The following is a 17114-nucleotide window of genomic DNA, read 5'->3' on the forward strand; positions in this document are numbered from 1 at the left end:
CTGACAAAGTTACTCTAGTATGTCGGTGCCTGTATGGCACAAAATGTAGATTGTAAGCTCCTGCAGACAATGAGGCCTTCATCTGTGCAATACATGGCTAGCAAATGTTTGAGTATATCTTCTGCACACATATTTAGTGATGAATTTTTTCTCTTTGAATAAAAATTTTCATTGATGCATCTCTAAATAGTATTTGTATAATCAGCACATTCTGACATCTGGACATGCCTGTTACTAACTTCCTGCACCATAGCATGGTAACAATAGCTACCAGTCCTGTCACTGCTTTGTCAACCGGTGCACCTGGATACCACCGTTTCTTCTACACAGCTCACTATAGAGAGGGAGAGAGGGGAGGGGAAGAGGACTTTGAAGAGGGAAAATAATAACTGCAATTTGAGAAATGGGGATAGCCAACAGGGGGAAAATGCAAGGGAAGATGTAGTGAAAGAGAGATAAATTTGAGTGTCATCAATATATAAGGTGATTGGATGTTGAAGGGGCTCATAAGTTCACAAGGCAGAAAGTGTAGAGGAAGAAGAGAAGGCGCCAAGGAGTACTGGAAGGGTTATAGTAGAACAGATAGAGACAGAGAAGGAGTGGTTGGACAAGACATGAACCACAAGATGGAAGGGTCACGAAGGTTGTTGGAGAAGAGGATTTGCCTCTGTTTGGTTAAGGAGGATAAGTATAGAGATCTGAGGAGGTCATTGGTGAATTTGGTGAGGGCAGTTTTATAGTAATAAGGGGATCTAAAGCAATATTGGTCTAGGTTGGAATGGGAGGAGAGAAAGGAGGTGAGGTGGTTGTAGACAACCCGCTCAAAGGAATCTGGAGGTGCAGGTAAGGAAGGAGTTGGGGTGGTAGAGAAGCAGGTTTGGGGGTGGGTTTCTTAAGAATAGGGAGACCAAGGCATGTACAAAGAATGTGGGGAATGTACAAGAAGAGAGGGATATGTCGAGGTGGTGAGTGAGGTGGGAACAGTCAGCAGGAGGGTGGGACTGGAAGATGTGAGAGGGTATGCGGTTGAAGACAGGTACAGGGAGGAGAGAAATTAATGGATTTTAACCCCTGAGATAGGGAAGGAAGACAAATTCTGTAAACCAGATGGGGAGAGTGAGAGTGTGATTAGTTGAGAGGAAATGTTGCAGAGGACTGGATCAGTTTTTGAAGCAGAGCAGCTGGAAAAGTAAAGAGCCAAGAGGAGAGGGTGGGTGGGGGAGGCGGGAGGTGAAGATATCCAATAGGCTGATAGGGTTGGAGGATTGGAAATAGATGAGAAACTTAAAGCAAGAGTGTTTAGAGAAAGTACAGAAGAAAAGGAAATAAAAAAAACAATTAAAATGGTAGAAGTCAGCAAGGGTGTGTGTTTTTCTTGGAGGCGCTCAGCAAGGTGACAGCATTTTTGGAGATAGCGGGTTATAGTGGAATGACAAGGTTGATAGGGCAACATTGTAGGCTAATTGTGAAAGTCAAGGCAACATATTCCAAGGCTGAGTTGAGGGCATGGTAATAAATGGAGGCAGAATAGGAGGGGGTGGTTGGGGGGTGGACGTGGACTGGTGGGGTTTAGGGTGCACAGGGGCAGATGTAGTGGATCTGATAGGAGAGAAGGAAAGAGACAGTCCAGAGGGAATGAACTGGAAGTTGTAGCTGGGGTATTGAAGGACCCTGATGCCGCATCCTTAATAGTCATTAGGTCTCTGGAGTTGTTGGAGATGGAAAGGACCCAAATTAAGAGAGTAGCTAGAGAAGTGGTGCAAGTAGGTTAGCTTAATGCAGAATTGGTCTCTCACCCCATAGGACGCATGGGAGAGCTGTGAAGAGATGATGAGATGTGCATGAGGTTTGCTGGGTTGCTGGTACATAGGGAATGTCTGGGTTTGGGCGGGGGACTGAGTGGGAGGAAATGGGGTGATGCAAGGGAATGGAGGGTGAAGAAGGGGAGAGAGGGGAGGGAAGGTTATATGGGCAAGTCATGACAAGGCAATGACATATAGCAGTGAAGGTATCTGGTGCAAGGGCAGAGAGGGGGTGGACTGGTGGTTTCCAATGAGGACAGTAATTGGGAGGACATGGACCCAGGAGGCTCAACATGATGTAGGCTAGGTGGCAGGGAGGGGCTCCAGGATTAAGGATCCAAGGGGCTCCAGATAAGTACCCAGGAGGCAAAGCTATCTGGAACTGTAACAGAAGAGAGAATTGGTGATTAGGTTGAAGCGGCAATCTACAGTGGATTGGTAGAGACAAGCTCGGGACCATATTCAGGCTAACAAGATTCAGGTGAGGAAAGCTAGATAAGAGAGCAGACTCTGGGCAGATAGGGAGGCAAATGAGAGGATGAGTAGAGGTTACTAGGCTGAGGCCCATATTAGCAGCAGCAGCAGACCAGATTGGGGTCTGGAGTGAGCAACTGTTTGACCATTTGGATCTACTGATCAGATGATTAAGGGACTCAGGAGATCATAGAGACTGAGCCCCAATTGAGAGCTAGCTGTGGTACATCTGCTCTGTCTCTAAATATGACATAATGGTGGCGATTCAAATGTTGCATGGGTGGCGATATTTAATGAGCACCCAGTTTTGCATTTCAATTGTTCTGGGGGCTCATTAACTATTGCCTTCTTCACGTCCTATTAGACTGGGTTTAGCTGTGTAAAATGGTTAAACCTATCTAAAGTTCTGGTTAGGGCGCCCTAACTGCGTTTAGCGTGCCCTAACCAGGGGTTTCTCGCAAATTTCAGCTGAGAGTGCAAGCAGAGATGTCGGCGCCTATCACACTCAGACAGAGCAACAATTGAAATACTCCGTTGGGCTCCTTAAAAAACAGCCGCCGGCCAAACAATTGAATCGCCCCCTATGTGTATTTAAGATGGACAGTCCTGATTTGAGTGGTAAAGCAGAGCCTAGGAAAATGCAGATAATGAATGGACCAAGAAGATGGTAAAGACTTTGCCCCAATGAAAAGCTTGCCAAGTCTGCTCTGTCTATATGTAAAATGTACTCTATATTTAGGCAGGACAGTAGATTTGAGGTGACTGTCCTGCCATCCCAATTATCATATTATCCTCATTTGGATACAGTTAAAGGTATGCCTGTTTAATGTCCTTTAATTGCCATGCATACAGGTTTAGCAATTAAGAATTATTAACGGGGGTAGGGAACATAAATTTGGTGGTGACCTACCACCTTGGAAGCACTGGCCTCACCCACTGTGTGGTGTGTCCTGATTTAGAATTCATCGTAATGTATCAAACTCCTATATTGCACTAAATTGTACATTTGTAAGTAGGGTCTTCTAACCCCTCTATCAGTTTGTTAATAACTAGTCTAGTTTTATTACTGTGTTTCATTCCATAAGCAATGCGCTGCAGAGTATGCTGAAACTATAGAAATAAAACAAATGTTAATGAAGAAATAAAGCCATATTCTTGTTGCTATATATAAAAATGTTTTTATGGCTTTTTGCAATGTGATACTTAAAATAGGAATAGAATAAATCCTGAAGATTGAATACTATAAAGCTACTATATATGTATTTGGTACATCAATAAAAAAAATACATTCGTTTTCAACTATAAATAATTCATATAATATAGTATTAGAAAATGTAAACCTACTAATAATCCAAGTAATCACAATCACACGATCCAGTATGATAGCCCGGAAAGCAATAGGACAACGTGCACCTACAGTATATATTGCATGTATCTGCAGCTTTCTCTCAGTATAACCCTGCCCACTAATCTGTAATCTGAAAGCACACCCTCAGACAAACTCAGAGATCCAGATACAGCCTTCTGTAAAAACAAACATGATCATTTTGCAATGCAGGCAGACAATGTTTTGCATCAAGTGTCACTGATCTCAACCTAATCTTCATCCTCCACCAGTACAGTGTAATAATGGTGTGAGACTAGCAGCATAGAATGGCAATCTCATTCCACCTATCCCCTTTCTTCTTTCTGCCTTCTCTGGGTTTTTTCCTCTTTTCTCCTTGAAGCTGGTTTGTTAATCCTGTATGTAAATTACAGCCAATAGATGTTGTTGTTGAGCAGGGCTGGGATTAGAGACAGGGCGAATGGCTTTCAATCTTACTGGGATTATAGAACAAAGGGACTCCTGCAACACACACATATACACATACACTCACACACACAAAAAGGATTTCTATTTTGGGAGGGGGAGGGTACATATCGCCCCTCTCTGCTCTACAGCCCTCTGCAGACAGGACAGAGCAAAGGGGTTGATAGAAGACAGATACATACATATCTGTTAGCACTGCGGATCGGGGAAGATCGGTGCTGATCAGTGAAGAATTACAACCCCCCCTTTACCCTGTACAGCACCAAAATCCCCTCCCCTCCCTACCTCCCCTTCTTTCCATTTATTTTCCACATCAATTAAAGGAAGCAGCTTCAGACCTGGGCTAGAGGAGGCTGCGGGGGAGGACCTCACACAGAAGTACTGGGACCTCTCTTGGTAAGAAAAAACAAACAAACTTTGTATCATAATCCGTCTGATTATATTTTGCATGTAACATGTCCTGTGAAGCTGAGAGCAGCACACTGTCCACACGTGACTCTGGGAGGTCCAGGTTCTGGGTCCCATACTCAGGACTGTGATGTCCCCATGCCCTGGATGTGTGTCTATGCTCTATTTATATACAGTAGCAGCAGACTGGAGGAGGGAAGGGATTGTGATTTGTGATATGAAACTTGAATGAGGTCAGAATGTGGGTGTGTGTCTGTGTTCTGTATTGGGTTTATTTTTTTTTCCTCCAGGAAAGTAGTAGGGTGATTTATAGTAGACCTATGGTTGCTCCCTCCCACTGATGACAGCCACTTTCATTTTACCTATGCTGTCAGCAAATATGCATGTACATCTGCTACTATCTAATGTGTAACTTACATCTAACACTGATGTGTGCTGCACAGGTATTCTGTTGATATTTGAACATGAAAGTAGCCAGAGTTGGAAACATTCTGGGAAAGGTTTATAAATATTGTTTACTTGTTGCTTATTTGTTATGCATTCTATGTGTAGTGTCTTTTTATCTTTTAAGAGCATTTCTTGTATACTTGAAATTCAATAGGAGCTATGGGCTGTTACAGCAGATTTGAATAGGAATTGATCTCCTAGATGGAGGAGGTAATTAGATGCTCTGGAGGCATGCATGAGTGGTGAAGTGCATTATACTATGGGAATATGTTCTATCAGCCTTGGGCTTTCTAATCTCAATTTTGTAGACCTTATTCTCTGGATTCTGGACCATTTACAAGAGTCCGTTCGCATCCAATGTGGTACGTGAGTAACGCCTATCTCACATGTCCAGTAATTATGTGGATTTAGTAGGTTATGGGGCTAATTTGTCTTACAATATGAGGCAATGCTAGACAACCTTGAGACATTTGTTACCATTTATAATTGGTTCAGATAAAACCGACAGTTTATCTGATATGAATCCTGTTTCACAGCATACTCCGGATCCACGAGTAAATATATACATATTTACTATGAAGTTCTTTAGAATATTTTTTTATTATAAACAATGGCAGTTCTAAATCTATTATTTGATATTCCACCAGGGGCTTTATATTTATTGATATAGTGCCACAAGTGTATGGAGTGCTTCACAGAATATTTTTCACTGCAAATCAATAAGTGGCTCAAATAAAAGCAGGTGCTTCACTGTTCAGCATTTTTCCATACAACCAGATGTACCTGTCCCAATACAAGAGGCGTCAGGTATTTTAGACAAGCAAAGAGTTAATTTGCAGTAAGTATTTTGTTTGTGTTTAAACAAGTGTAATCAAGTTCTGTGTCATGGTAAATATTATTTATCAGATGAAATTAAATATTTTATTTTACTTTGTGTTTCAATAATTAATTTATGTTTTAAAATAAAGTAGTTTTGTAAATATATAAAACATCAACATTTTCATAAAATTAAAAATAGGTGCTAGGTACATCATACAGATGTCTGTATATTGTTCCAAATATTTGCTTTTCAATTTGGTCTGTTTTGATGGCAGATAGACTCAGTTGAGGTTATTTTAAGTATGGAAATATAGCAGTTTTTCCATAATCATTTGTGTCTATTATTTTCTACTTCAGGGTCCATAGGGTATCCACAGGATACCTTGGGGTATAGGTGATGACGTCAGGCATCGGGCACCATAGAGTTAAGTTTTCAGCCTCCCAGGATGCACTAGGGTCCCCCTCCTATACCGCGCCCCCGAGCCAAGGCATCTCAGTTTAGTTTGGTGCCCGGCCGGAGTCGGATGCACCTGTTAGAGGGGGGCCATGAAGAGCCCCTGAAGTTTTTCAACAATGCAGCTGTGGCTGCACATCTGGAAGTACAGCATGGACAGTCAGTCCTGACATCCATGCTGTCTTCCCTACCCCCCCAGCCGGTACCAGAACGCCGGTACCGATCCGGGGATGCTGGTAGGCATCTGAGGTCACAGCTAGCGGTGACCCCAGATGTTTAGGACCATGGCCGGATTTAAGGGGGACAGCAGGTAAGCAGCGGGGTCCCGCGGTGGGTCCCCGCTGATACATGGTCCAGAGTCCCCAGGCAGGGGGCTCCCTGGGGACTGGCTGCAGCGTTGAGCCAGGTACTAACCTGCGCTTCCACTACCCCCCTGGGACAGCAGGACCGCGGCAGAGCGGTAGCGCTGCGGCGTCCCAGGGGTTAAATGCATGCCAGGGGAGCAGACCTTCCCTGTCTCACAGCCGGCGCCTCCCCCGCTGCACACAGCCCTCTCTGCACACGCCGACTGGCCCTGTGGCAGCGCTCCTCCCCCAGGCCAGCCTCCTCTATGCTCCTCGGTGGCCATCTTCTAGAACGCATGGTGAACGCTGCTGGAAGTCTGGACAGAGGCATCGTGGTCTGGGTCCCCCCGCATACCTCTCCTCCGCTGTGGTCAGGTCTGTGTATGCAGCGCTGTGTCCTACCAGACTCTGTGTCTGTGTAGTTGATTTATCAGCGCTGTTAGTGCAGGAATTGATTTTCTTTGCATTGTATGTGACTGTGCTAGCGCTGCTGCCTGTACTTTTTACTTTCTAACTGTCAGCCTTATTACCGTCCCTGCTCTTTCTGGTGAGAATGTGATTCTTGTGTGTGTCCAGATCTTTTTTCTCTCTCTTCCTTCTCCTCCAGCCTATGGCTTGGTGCAAAACTGAGATGCCTTGGCTCGGGGGTGGGGTATAGGAGGGGGACCCTAGTGCATCCTGGGAGGCTGAAAACTTAACTCTATGGTGCCCGATGCCTGTCATCACCTATACCCCAAGGTATCCTGTGGAACCCTATGGACTTCGTAGAAATAGAGATAACAAGGGTAAGTTCTTACCATATCTCATATTATTATTATTATTATTATTATTATTATTGTCTTCTATAGATTCATAGCGTAAACATATGCTTCACCTAAGATCAAAATACCACCTACTGTAAAACGTACCTACGGTCATCTGGACCATCCTAATAATTAATTTGAAATGTTTCCTTTTATTTATATATTTATTTTATATAGACTCTCCTCATGTGTCCATATCTTCATCCTAGGTAACTCTCTTCCTCCTTATATACTCTCCTTTGTGTATGATCATCTGCGTCTCTCTCTCTCCTTTACTTACCCCCGACAACTCTCACTCCCTGCTGCCCTTTCAGCACCTTCCATCTTACCCCCACATTTCTCACTGCCTGCTGCCCTCTATCACCCCATTCCCCTCTCGCTAACTGATTTCCTCTCACTCTCACCCCCTGCGCCACTAACTGCTTCCCTCTGTCACCCCCTACCCCTCTCTCTAACTGATTCCCTCTGTCACCCCCTCCTCACTCTCTGATTCCCTCTGTCACCCCCTTCCCTCTTTCTATTTGCCTTGGGTGAACCTGTTTTCATTAGGTCCCAGCTGCACTGCAGTAGCACCAGCCGCCAGCCAATCCCGGCTTGCGGACTGGCTGCCAATTAAAAGAAGGGGCGGATTTTTTAATTTTTTACCGGGAGAAAACAGTAGTATATATACCTGGATTACACAGGAGAGAACAGTATTATATGTGCCTGGGTTGCAACAGGAGAGAACAATTGTATCATACTTGCCGACATTTCGGCAGGGGAATCCGAGAGGGGGCTAGCAGGTCCGTCCAGCAGGGAGGATGGGGGCGGGTCAAATAGGCGGAGCGGGGGGGGTGCTGACGCGATCGCGTCATAGTGGCCCTGCCCCCCGCCTTATAATGCCAATATTACTGGCATTATAAGGCAGGGGGCGGGGCTACGATGACGCGATTCAGCGCGAATTGCGTCATCACACCCCCGCACCGCCCAATTTTGCAGCTGGCGCAGGGGTTAGCAGGGCTTTCCGCAGGACTTGCCTAGTCTTGCGGGGTGTCGGGAGCGGCACCCGATTTTCGGGAGGCTCCCGACAGTCCCGGGAGAGTAGGCAAGTATGAATTGTATATATGTCTGGATTACACAGGAGAGAACAGTAGTATATATACCTGGATTACACAGGAGAGAACAGCAGTATATATACCTGGATTACACAGGAGAGAACAGTATTATATGCGCCTGGGTTGCAACAGCAGAGAACAATTGTATATATGTCTGGATTACACAGGAGAGAACAGTAGTATATATACCTGGATTACACAGGAGAGAACAGCAGTATATATACCTGGATTACACAGGAGAGAACAGTATTATATGCGCCTGGTTTACAACAGGAGAGAACAATTGTATATATGTCTGGATTACACAGGAGAGAACAGTAGTATATATACCTGGATTACACAGGAGAGAACAGCAGTATATATACCTGGATTACACAGGAGAGAACAGTAGTATATATACCTGGATTACACAGGAGAGAACAGCAGTATATATACCTGGATTACACAGGAGAGAACAGTATTATATGCGCCTGGGTTGCAACAGCAGAGAACAATTGTATATATGTCTGGATTACACAGGAGAGAACAGTAGTATATATACCTGGATTACACAGGAGAGAACAGTAGTATATGCGCCTGGTTTACAACAGGAGAGAACAATTGTATATATGTCTGGATTACACAGGAGAGAACAGTAGTATATATACCTGGATTACACAGGAGAGAACAGCAGTATATATACCTGGATTACACAGGAGAGAACAGCAGTATATATACCTGGATTACACAGGAGAGAACAGTATTATATATACCTGGATTACACAGGAGAGAACAGTAGTATATATATACCTGGATTACACAGGAGAGAACAGCAGTATATATACCTGGATTACACAGGAGAGAACAGTATTATATGCGCCTGGGTTGCAACAGCAGAGAACAATTGTATATATGTCTGGATTACACAGGAGAGAACAGTAGTATATATACCTGGATTACACAGGAGAGAACAGTAGTATATGCGCCTGGTTTACAACAGGAGAGAACAATTGTATATATGTCTGGACTACACAGGAGAGAACAGTAGTATATGTGCCTGGGTTACACCAGGAGAGAACAATTTATTATTATTATCCTTTATTTATATGGCATCACAAAGGTTCTGCAGTGCCTTACACAGTACATAAATGAGCACACAAGAAAAACAGTTAATAGTAATACAAAACAATGCAGGACAAGGACAAGGTTTATAAACATAGCTAGATGCATAATACAAGCAGCAGGGCCTCAGCAACCAAATGTTGGGTGCCAATTGGGGAGTTAGGAGTAAATTATACTATAAGTAGGGATAGGAGAAGCACGTGAGGGACGAGGGCCCTGCTTGTGAGAGCTTACATTCTAAAGGGGAGGGGCAGACAGACGGGTGACACAGATGGGGTAGATAGTGAGGAAGGAGCATGGAGGTTAGGATATATGCTGTGGAATGTGTGTGCATAAGATGACCTGATATTATGTCAAAATTAAGTCCTTCATAGATCTATCTCTATGACAGAAATTAGATATTGTTTATGTGTTATTTACCTGAGAGATGTACAAAATAAAGTTGTAGTGCTTTAATTTTTGTGTGTTGCATTTTAGCATCTAAATACATCCACAAAATACAGCTCCTGCCATCCAAATACAGTAGTGAATACTTTAGTCCCAGCTTCTGGGTGCTATGCCATGCTCCTGTGAGTGGGTGCAGCTCACATGCTAGACCCACCCACAAACGGGTGCATCCATGCCCAACATGCTGTGGTCCCACAGGATGTTGCTGTATCCAGGCCCAGAATTTCTCTTGGCAGCCCTGGAGGTGACAGGATACAATGACAATGACTCTTCCATGCTAATTATGCACACCCATAAAACGCAGTTTCGACACTTGAGACATGCCTGCGTTCACTGCCCCACTCCCCCGTTCACAAGCACCTTCCCCTGATAATACCCACAAACTGCACTATCTGTCACTCAAAGTAGCGTCCAGTCTGTGTACTACGAGCACACAATTTCCGAGCGCAGTGACTGTCTTGCACATGCGCATATTGACGCATACGCATGCACAGATGGGCGACTATCGGCCATAGCGTGCATTCATGGCTTAGTGTCCGAGTCTGAATCAGGCCCTTAAAATTTTATATATCTGTGATCACATTAACCCCTGTACAGGCATCTAGGATTCATCATTCCAAGGCGCTCCTATAGATCAGTCTCCTGCGTCTCTAAACACACGAAAAAGAAACAAAAATGCAGGATGCGCACTCTCATTACTAAGAACACTGATAACACTGGGCCTGATTCAGAGCCGGACGCTCTGAATGAGCGCTCTCTCTGAATCAGGACATTTTTTTTTGTGCGGCCTCCTGGCCGCTCGCATTGCTGTGGGTGACCACCCACAGCTATTGCGAGCGGTCAGGTTGATGGTCGCGATGGTCAAGACCATCGCGACCATCGGGCTTGCGACGAGACCCTTGTGGTAGGGTCTCGTGGCCGCAAGCCCCAGAGAGCTTCTGGCTCTAATAGAGACGGAGGCTCTCCCACTGACATCACTGGTGATGTCAGTGGGGCCGCCCCCAAACGGCAGGCGTTCCTTCGGGAACTCCTCCGTTTGGCCAGCCACCCCCCATGCCCGCCTACCAAACGGGGAGAGCTGTCAATCACCATCGACAGCTCGCCCCCTTTGGTGCGAGACCCGGAGTGATGGAGCACCTGTCGCTAGCTGGGTCTCGCGCATGCGCATGCGCTCCGTCGTGCGCATGCCCAGTGAGCAAACATCGACCCAGTTGCGAGCGCTCAGCGCTTGCGACCGGATCTGAATCAGGCCCACTGTACAACAAATTAATACTTTTAATTTGTTTCCTTTCTAAAAATAGTCATACATTACTAATTTGAGGTCAAGAAAAACTAAAATGATTTCAGAATGTTTTTACTAGCTCTATTTTTTGAGCTACACTACTTGCACTATACTGTATGTACATTAGTAATATAGTCACAGTGAAAAGCTATTTTAAAATAATCTGATATTTTCTTGATAGAAAATAAATAACAGTTGTTTTAATTAAATCAATCACAAATAAGAACACAAAACGAAACAAACATACAGCATACGAAACAAACATACAGCATACAAAAGTACTATCTAATATAGTGGCCTATTCATGGGGGTGCTTTCTCTTTGCTTGTTGCTTGTACTCCTCTTCTGGGGCATCTCTTGTCACTGCCCAACAGTAGTGATCACCTACCCTGATATCTTTGTTCCATTGCTGAAATGACTTGGTGGAATCTCTCACTATCCTTGTCACTCAGTGTACCACAGTTACCTTGTATGCGTAATCCCGTGAATCGCATATATTTGAATAGGGGAGGGGACAAATAACTGATCATTTAATTGGGTCATTAGGCCCCACCCCCCCTTTGCGCGGAACGCAGATTGCTGGTAAGGTTCTCTCCATCCTGCCCACTTCACTAAGAATACCCCTACATCGTCATAAATGGGCTATATCTCGGAACTCAGAGCTACCTGAGAGTTTTAAATGTCATATTCATTCTTTGCATGATGAAATCAATTAGAAGTAACTATTTTCACATCTGAAACATTTTCATTGTTGTGCAGTGTAATCAAAACATTTATAATAAACTGTAACAATTAACATAGAGTTTAAATAAGGTTCTTAGTACATGTTTGGCCAAAAATGATTGCCCACATACCACTTCATGGTGACCTCAGATGGATCCCTTACATCCCTAATACTGACACATTATATAAATGTATCCAGCAATTACCTATAATAGTGCCCATTCCAATCTGTATTGTGGGTGTCCGGTCCTTGCTATCATTCCACAATCGCTACTGCACCAGTAGTATATCAGCCAGGTTATATCATATATTCTTACACCCAGATTTATCGACACCCAATATTTGTTTTGATCACAAAAACGTCATTTGCTATTTGTTTCATATAGATCAGAAGTGGCAGCTACAGCTAGAGACCATGATCATCATCTGCATGTGTTCCAGCACTTGGGCACCCGCAAGTGACAGCCTCTGTGTCACAATCACATGAACATGCCCTTCTCATACCAGGACTGCATTTGCACATCCTTTCCTGCCCTGTACTGTCTTTCCAAGAGTAATGAGGTGCAAACGTGCACATGGCCATAGACGCACACCTTTGTATGCATGCGTAATAGAAATTTGCATATTGTACCATAAAACATGGCATATACCTAAATCAGAATGAGTCCCCATGTTACTACATCCTGTCATTGTAGTATATTGTGTGAGATGTATATAGGGTGCAGGATGTAGTGTTCATTCTAGCACCCTGCACCTGTCATAACCTGTGCAGTTCCTCTTTTCTGTCTGGGGTGTCGCTCTGCTCTCGTGCTTCTAGCACACTCTGGTCTGTATCTCAAGAGTTTGTTGTATTAGCTGACTGTGCTAGAAGCACCAGAGCAGAGAGCGACACCACAGACAGGAAAGAGGAACTGGTTGTGAGAAGTGCAGGGTGCTAGAACACTAGGATGTGTATATATGTAGAGTGTGGGATGTATATACAGGGCTTAAGGTGTGTGTGTATATATATATATATATATATATATATATGTGTGTGGTATATGCAGTATATATGAGGTGTGGGATGTGTATATATAGGGTGTGAGATGTACAGTATATATAGGGTGTGGGATGTATATACAGGGCTTATGGTGTGTGTATATATAGTGTGTGGTATATGCAGTATATATGAGGTGTGGGATGTGTGTATGTAGGGTGTGAGATGTACAGTATATATAGGGTGTAGGATGTATATACAGGGCTTAAGGTGTGTATATATAGTGTGTGGTATATGCAGTATATATGAGGTGTGGGATGTGTATATATAGGGTGTGAGATGTACAGTATATATAGGATGTGGGATGTACTGTATATGTTGGGTGTGGGATGTGTATACAGGGTGTTGGATGTATATATAGTGTGTGGCATGTATATAAAGGTGTGAGATGTATATATTGGGTGTGGTGTGTATATATATATCGGGTGTGAGATATTTATATGGGGTGTGGGATTTATATACAGCGTGTGTGTGTGTGTGTGTGTGTGTGTATATATATATAGGTTGTGGGATGTATATAGGGGATGTGGGGTGTGTTTGTATGTGTGTGTATATATATTATTTATATACACACACAAGCACACCCCACATATAAAATGTGAGATGTACAGTATATATAGGGTGTGGGGTGTATATACAGGTTGTGTGTGTATACATAGGATGTGGGGTGTATGTATGGGTTGTGGAATAATCAGGGTGTGGGATGTACAGTATATATAGTGTGCGGGTTGTATGTATGGAGTGTGACGATGTGTATATGTATAAGGTGTGGAATGTATATATAGTGTGTGGGTGTACACAGTATATAGGTTGTGAGTTGTATGTATGGTGATGTATATATTAAAGGTGCAGAATCTATATATAGGTTTTGTGAGGTGTATATATAGGGTTTGGGATGTATATACAGGGTGTGAGGAGTATAGTTTGAAAAATTGTGGTGGGATGCAGCCAGCAGGATCATATAGATAGACCCCTAGCTGGGTACACACTATACGATATATCATTCCGATCCGTGTCGGGATGATATATCGTGCAGTGTGTACGCCAAATTATGCGTGCACTATGGTCGTTCATCGCATCTGCAAAGCAGATGGGATAATGTGGTGATTGACCAGGTGCTGTTACATGCAACATATAACGACACATCGCATGTACAGAGCTTGGGATGTATCATTACATCACCGGCTAACGGGTAGAAGATATATTGGTTGATCAATTGATCGGCCAATATATCTGTCAGTGTGTACCCAACATTAGAGTCACCTCATTCTAAACACAGGTGACAGGTAAATAGAGAGTATATGTGTGCGTGTTTGAACAGTAGTTTAGCATACTTGCATTTTATTAACAACCATGTTTTGGGTGGGGGAATGAACTGGGATGAAAATAATGGATATCATGGGTAGGAGAGAAACAATTGGGTGGGGCATGAATTTAAGAAGAGTCAATCCATGGTTTGGCCATCCCACATATACATTCATTTTATTCTGTTTTCGCCCACTCCTGTATGATTAAGAATGGAGACAGGGTGACCTATTTTGATAAATGCCTCCTATTCAGCTGGGGGAATATGGGTCTCATTCAGACCCGCTCGCGAGCGCAGGACGCTCGCAAGCGGGTCGATGGTACCCAAATGCGCATGCGCACGACGGAGGGAGCTCCGTCGTGCGCCTGCGCGAGACCCGGATAGCGACAGCCAAGCTGTCGCTCTGGGTCTCGCACCAAAGGGGGCGTGCTGTCGATGGTGAGTGACAGCACGCCCCCTTTGGTGGGCGTGCTGGGGGCGTGGCTGCCAGACGGAGGCGTTCCCATTGGAACGCCTACCGTCTGGGGCCGGCCCCACTGACATCACTAGTGATGTCAGTGGGAGTGATTTTGGCTCTGATAGAGCCAAAATCACTCCAGGGCTTGCGGCAGCGAGACCCTACCGCAGGGTCTCGTCGCAAGCCTGATGATCGCGATGGTCTTGACCATAGCGACTATCATCATGGACGCTCGCATAAGCTGTGGGTGGTAACCCACAGCTATGCGAGCGTCCAAGAGGCCGCTCCAAATTTAAATAGGACAGCCCTGATTCAGAGCGAGCGCTCTGGTCAGAGCGTCCGGCACTGAATCAGGGCCTATATTTTTACAAGAAATTGATTACAACAATTTTCTATAAAGTTTTCCAAAATACTTTGTTCCCTTATTTATTGACTGTAAATCTCCTCCTCCATGTCCTCTATTGTCTTGGGCTTGTACCTGTACCTTTCCACAAGTCTGGGCCTGCCTGTTACTACCGAGTGATTATGTGATTTTAGACACTATAGAAATATTATAGATAGAAATTTTATCTTTTATTCTGCATCACATTAATTACTGTAATGTTTAACACAAATTGTGTTCTAAGATTTAGGTAACCTAAATACCTACTCTCACCATAACCTAAATATTTAAAACAGAAGCTTCATAATGGATGTCAGTGAAGTTTATAACCTCTGTCGTACTTGTGCTAGTGACTGTGACTATCACTAGATTCTATTCCATGGTTTTATCTGGGGCACAGATGCTGTTAATGTTGCAGGTGTTTGCAGATGCAGCTTCCTGTGCTTGGAAGTAATACTGATCTAGACCTAAACACCTGCAAGTTCATGTACTTTGTTGCAGTAACATAATAACATAAAGACATACAAATAACACAATGTTAACCATTGTTATTATTTTCATTGTCAGTTTGTATTTTTTGTGAAGGATGACCCTCTGTATCCCATTTTGTTGGAGTGTTATGATCTATGGGCCTGATTCAGAATGGATCGCTAGGCTGCATTCGCACGCACCAGTTTGATGTGTGCATTCTGCGCATGCGTATGCATCACAGTGCGCGAATCGGCTGCTGCGATTAGGAAGCGATCGCAGAGAGCACGCTGTCCCATTGCACAGTGATTGACAGGAAGTGTCCTGTTGGGGGTGGTGACGGGGGGGGAGGTCAGCGGAACGCAGGCGTGCCTGTGTATTTGAACGCCATTACAGGGGCGTCCATAATTAAGCCCCAGCCAGAGGTCTACATGGCGAGTCATGTCAAGCTCAACCACAACTCTGCGTATAGGTCCGATGTTACCGATGTTTTCGCTGACTTACAGATATATGTAATGGGAAGTGGACGTCTTTTTATATAGTGGTGGGCGTCTTGGTATAGTGCTGTGGTTGCCATGCGATCGCATTCATGAACATATTTTTTGGCAGCGAGCGGGTGTGTGCGAACGCAGCCTTGCGATACGTGCTGAATCGGGCCCTATGTACATTGCAATTGCATTTTGTCTTACACTTTTGTATCAAAATAGATTAAGCTGTTGCCACTGGAGATAAAATAATTTGTATACTTGTTACAGTTTAGGGGCATGTGACTTTTATTATATTCCCTACTGCAGTTATCCCCCCACAGTGACAGGGCACATTTGTTTGTCCTGATACCTGGCTGAATCTGTCACATAGACTGATAATAACAGGGGAAAGCACTGAAGATGCACAGTACGAATTGCGTTTTAATTATAAATAAAAAAGTCAGCATTAACTTTGGTTTTCTAGCTCACACAGCTTCATTTTTAAGTTTGTCTTTAGTCTAAATCAAATTTTTAAGATTGGCATGTCCCAAAAAATGTTTGATTCAACAGGTGTGTCATAGTACTAAAAAGGATGCCCCCCTGCATATAGGATTTTTTACTCCGTCATCAAGAAGAGAATTTGTGTTTCGGCTCTGATCTGTAGCACATTCATTTAAAATTAAGTATATATATATATATATATATATATATATATGTATATAAATAAGCTTTTATGACATCCTGTCATATTCTGGCTGTGTTAGATTTTTTGCTATGATCGCTGAGAGCTGCTATACTTGTTGCTATCTGAAATTGTGAACACATTTTGCTATCTGCATAATTTGCAAAGATTTAAGCAGTTCCAGTTCTCTGACCTATTATATTAAATGATGATAATACAGTGTGCTGCAGCAAGAATACGTCCATGTGCATAAAAATGTCTGTACTTTCCTTTCTTCGAGCCCTGTCACACTGCTGGTGTCTATGGGA

At 43.8% G+C, this 17114-nt stretch overlaps 1 protein-coding gene across 4 annotated transcripts in view; it reads left to right on the top strand.

The window, feature by feature from the left end:
- The first annotated feature begins 4042 nt into the window (after positions 1-4042).
- The window catches only part of GTF2IRD1 (GTF2I repeat domain containing 1), a 128211-nt gene continuing 115139 nt past the window's right edge, over positions 4043-17114 (top strand). For all 4 annotated transcript variants that reach the window (XM_088445896.1, XM_088445898.1, XM_088445899.1 and 1 more), the window contains exon 1: positions 4043-4482. The gene's annotated coding sequence lies outside the window, so the exon portion shown is untranslated. The remainder of the gene's footprint in view (positions 4483-17114) is intronic.

The sequence above is a fragment of the Taudactylus pleione genome, unplaced genomic scaffold (assembly GCF_031769625.1).
Source record: "Taudactylus pleione unplaced genomic scaffold, aTauple2 ptg000391l, whole genome shotgun sequence".
Taxonomy (NCBI): domain Eukaryota; kingdom Metazoa; phylum Chordata; class Amphibia; order Anura; family Myobatrachidae; genus Taudactylus; species Taudactylus pleione.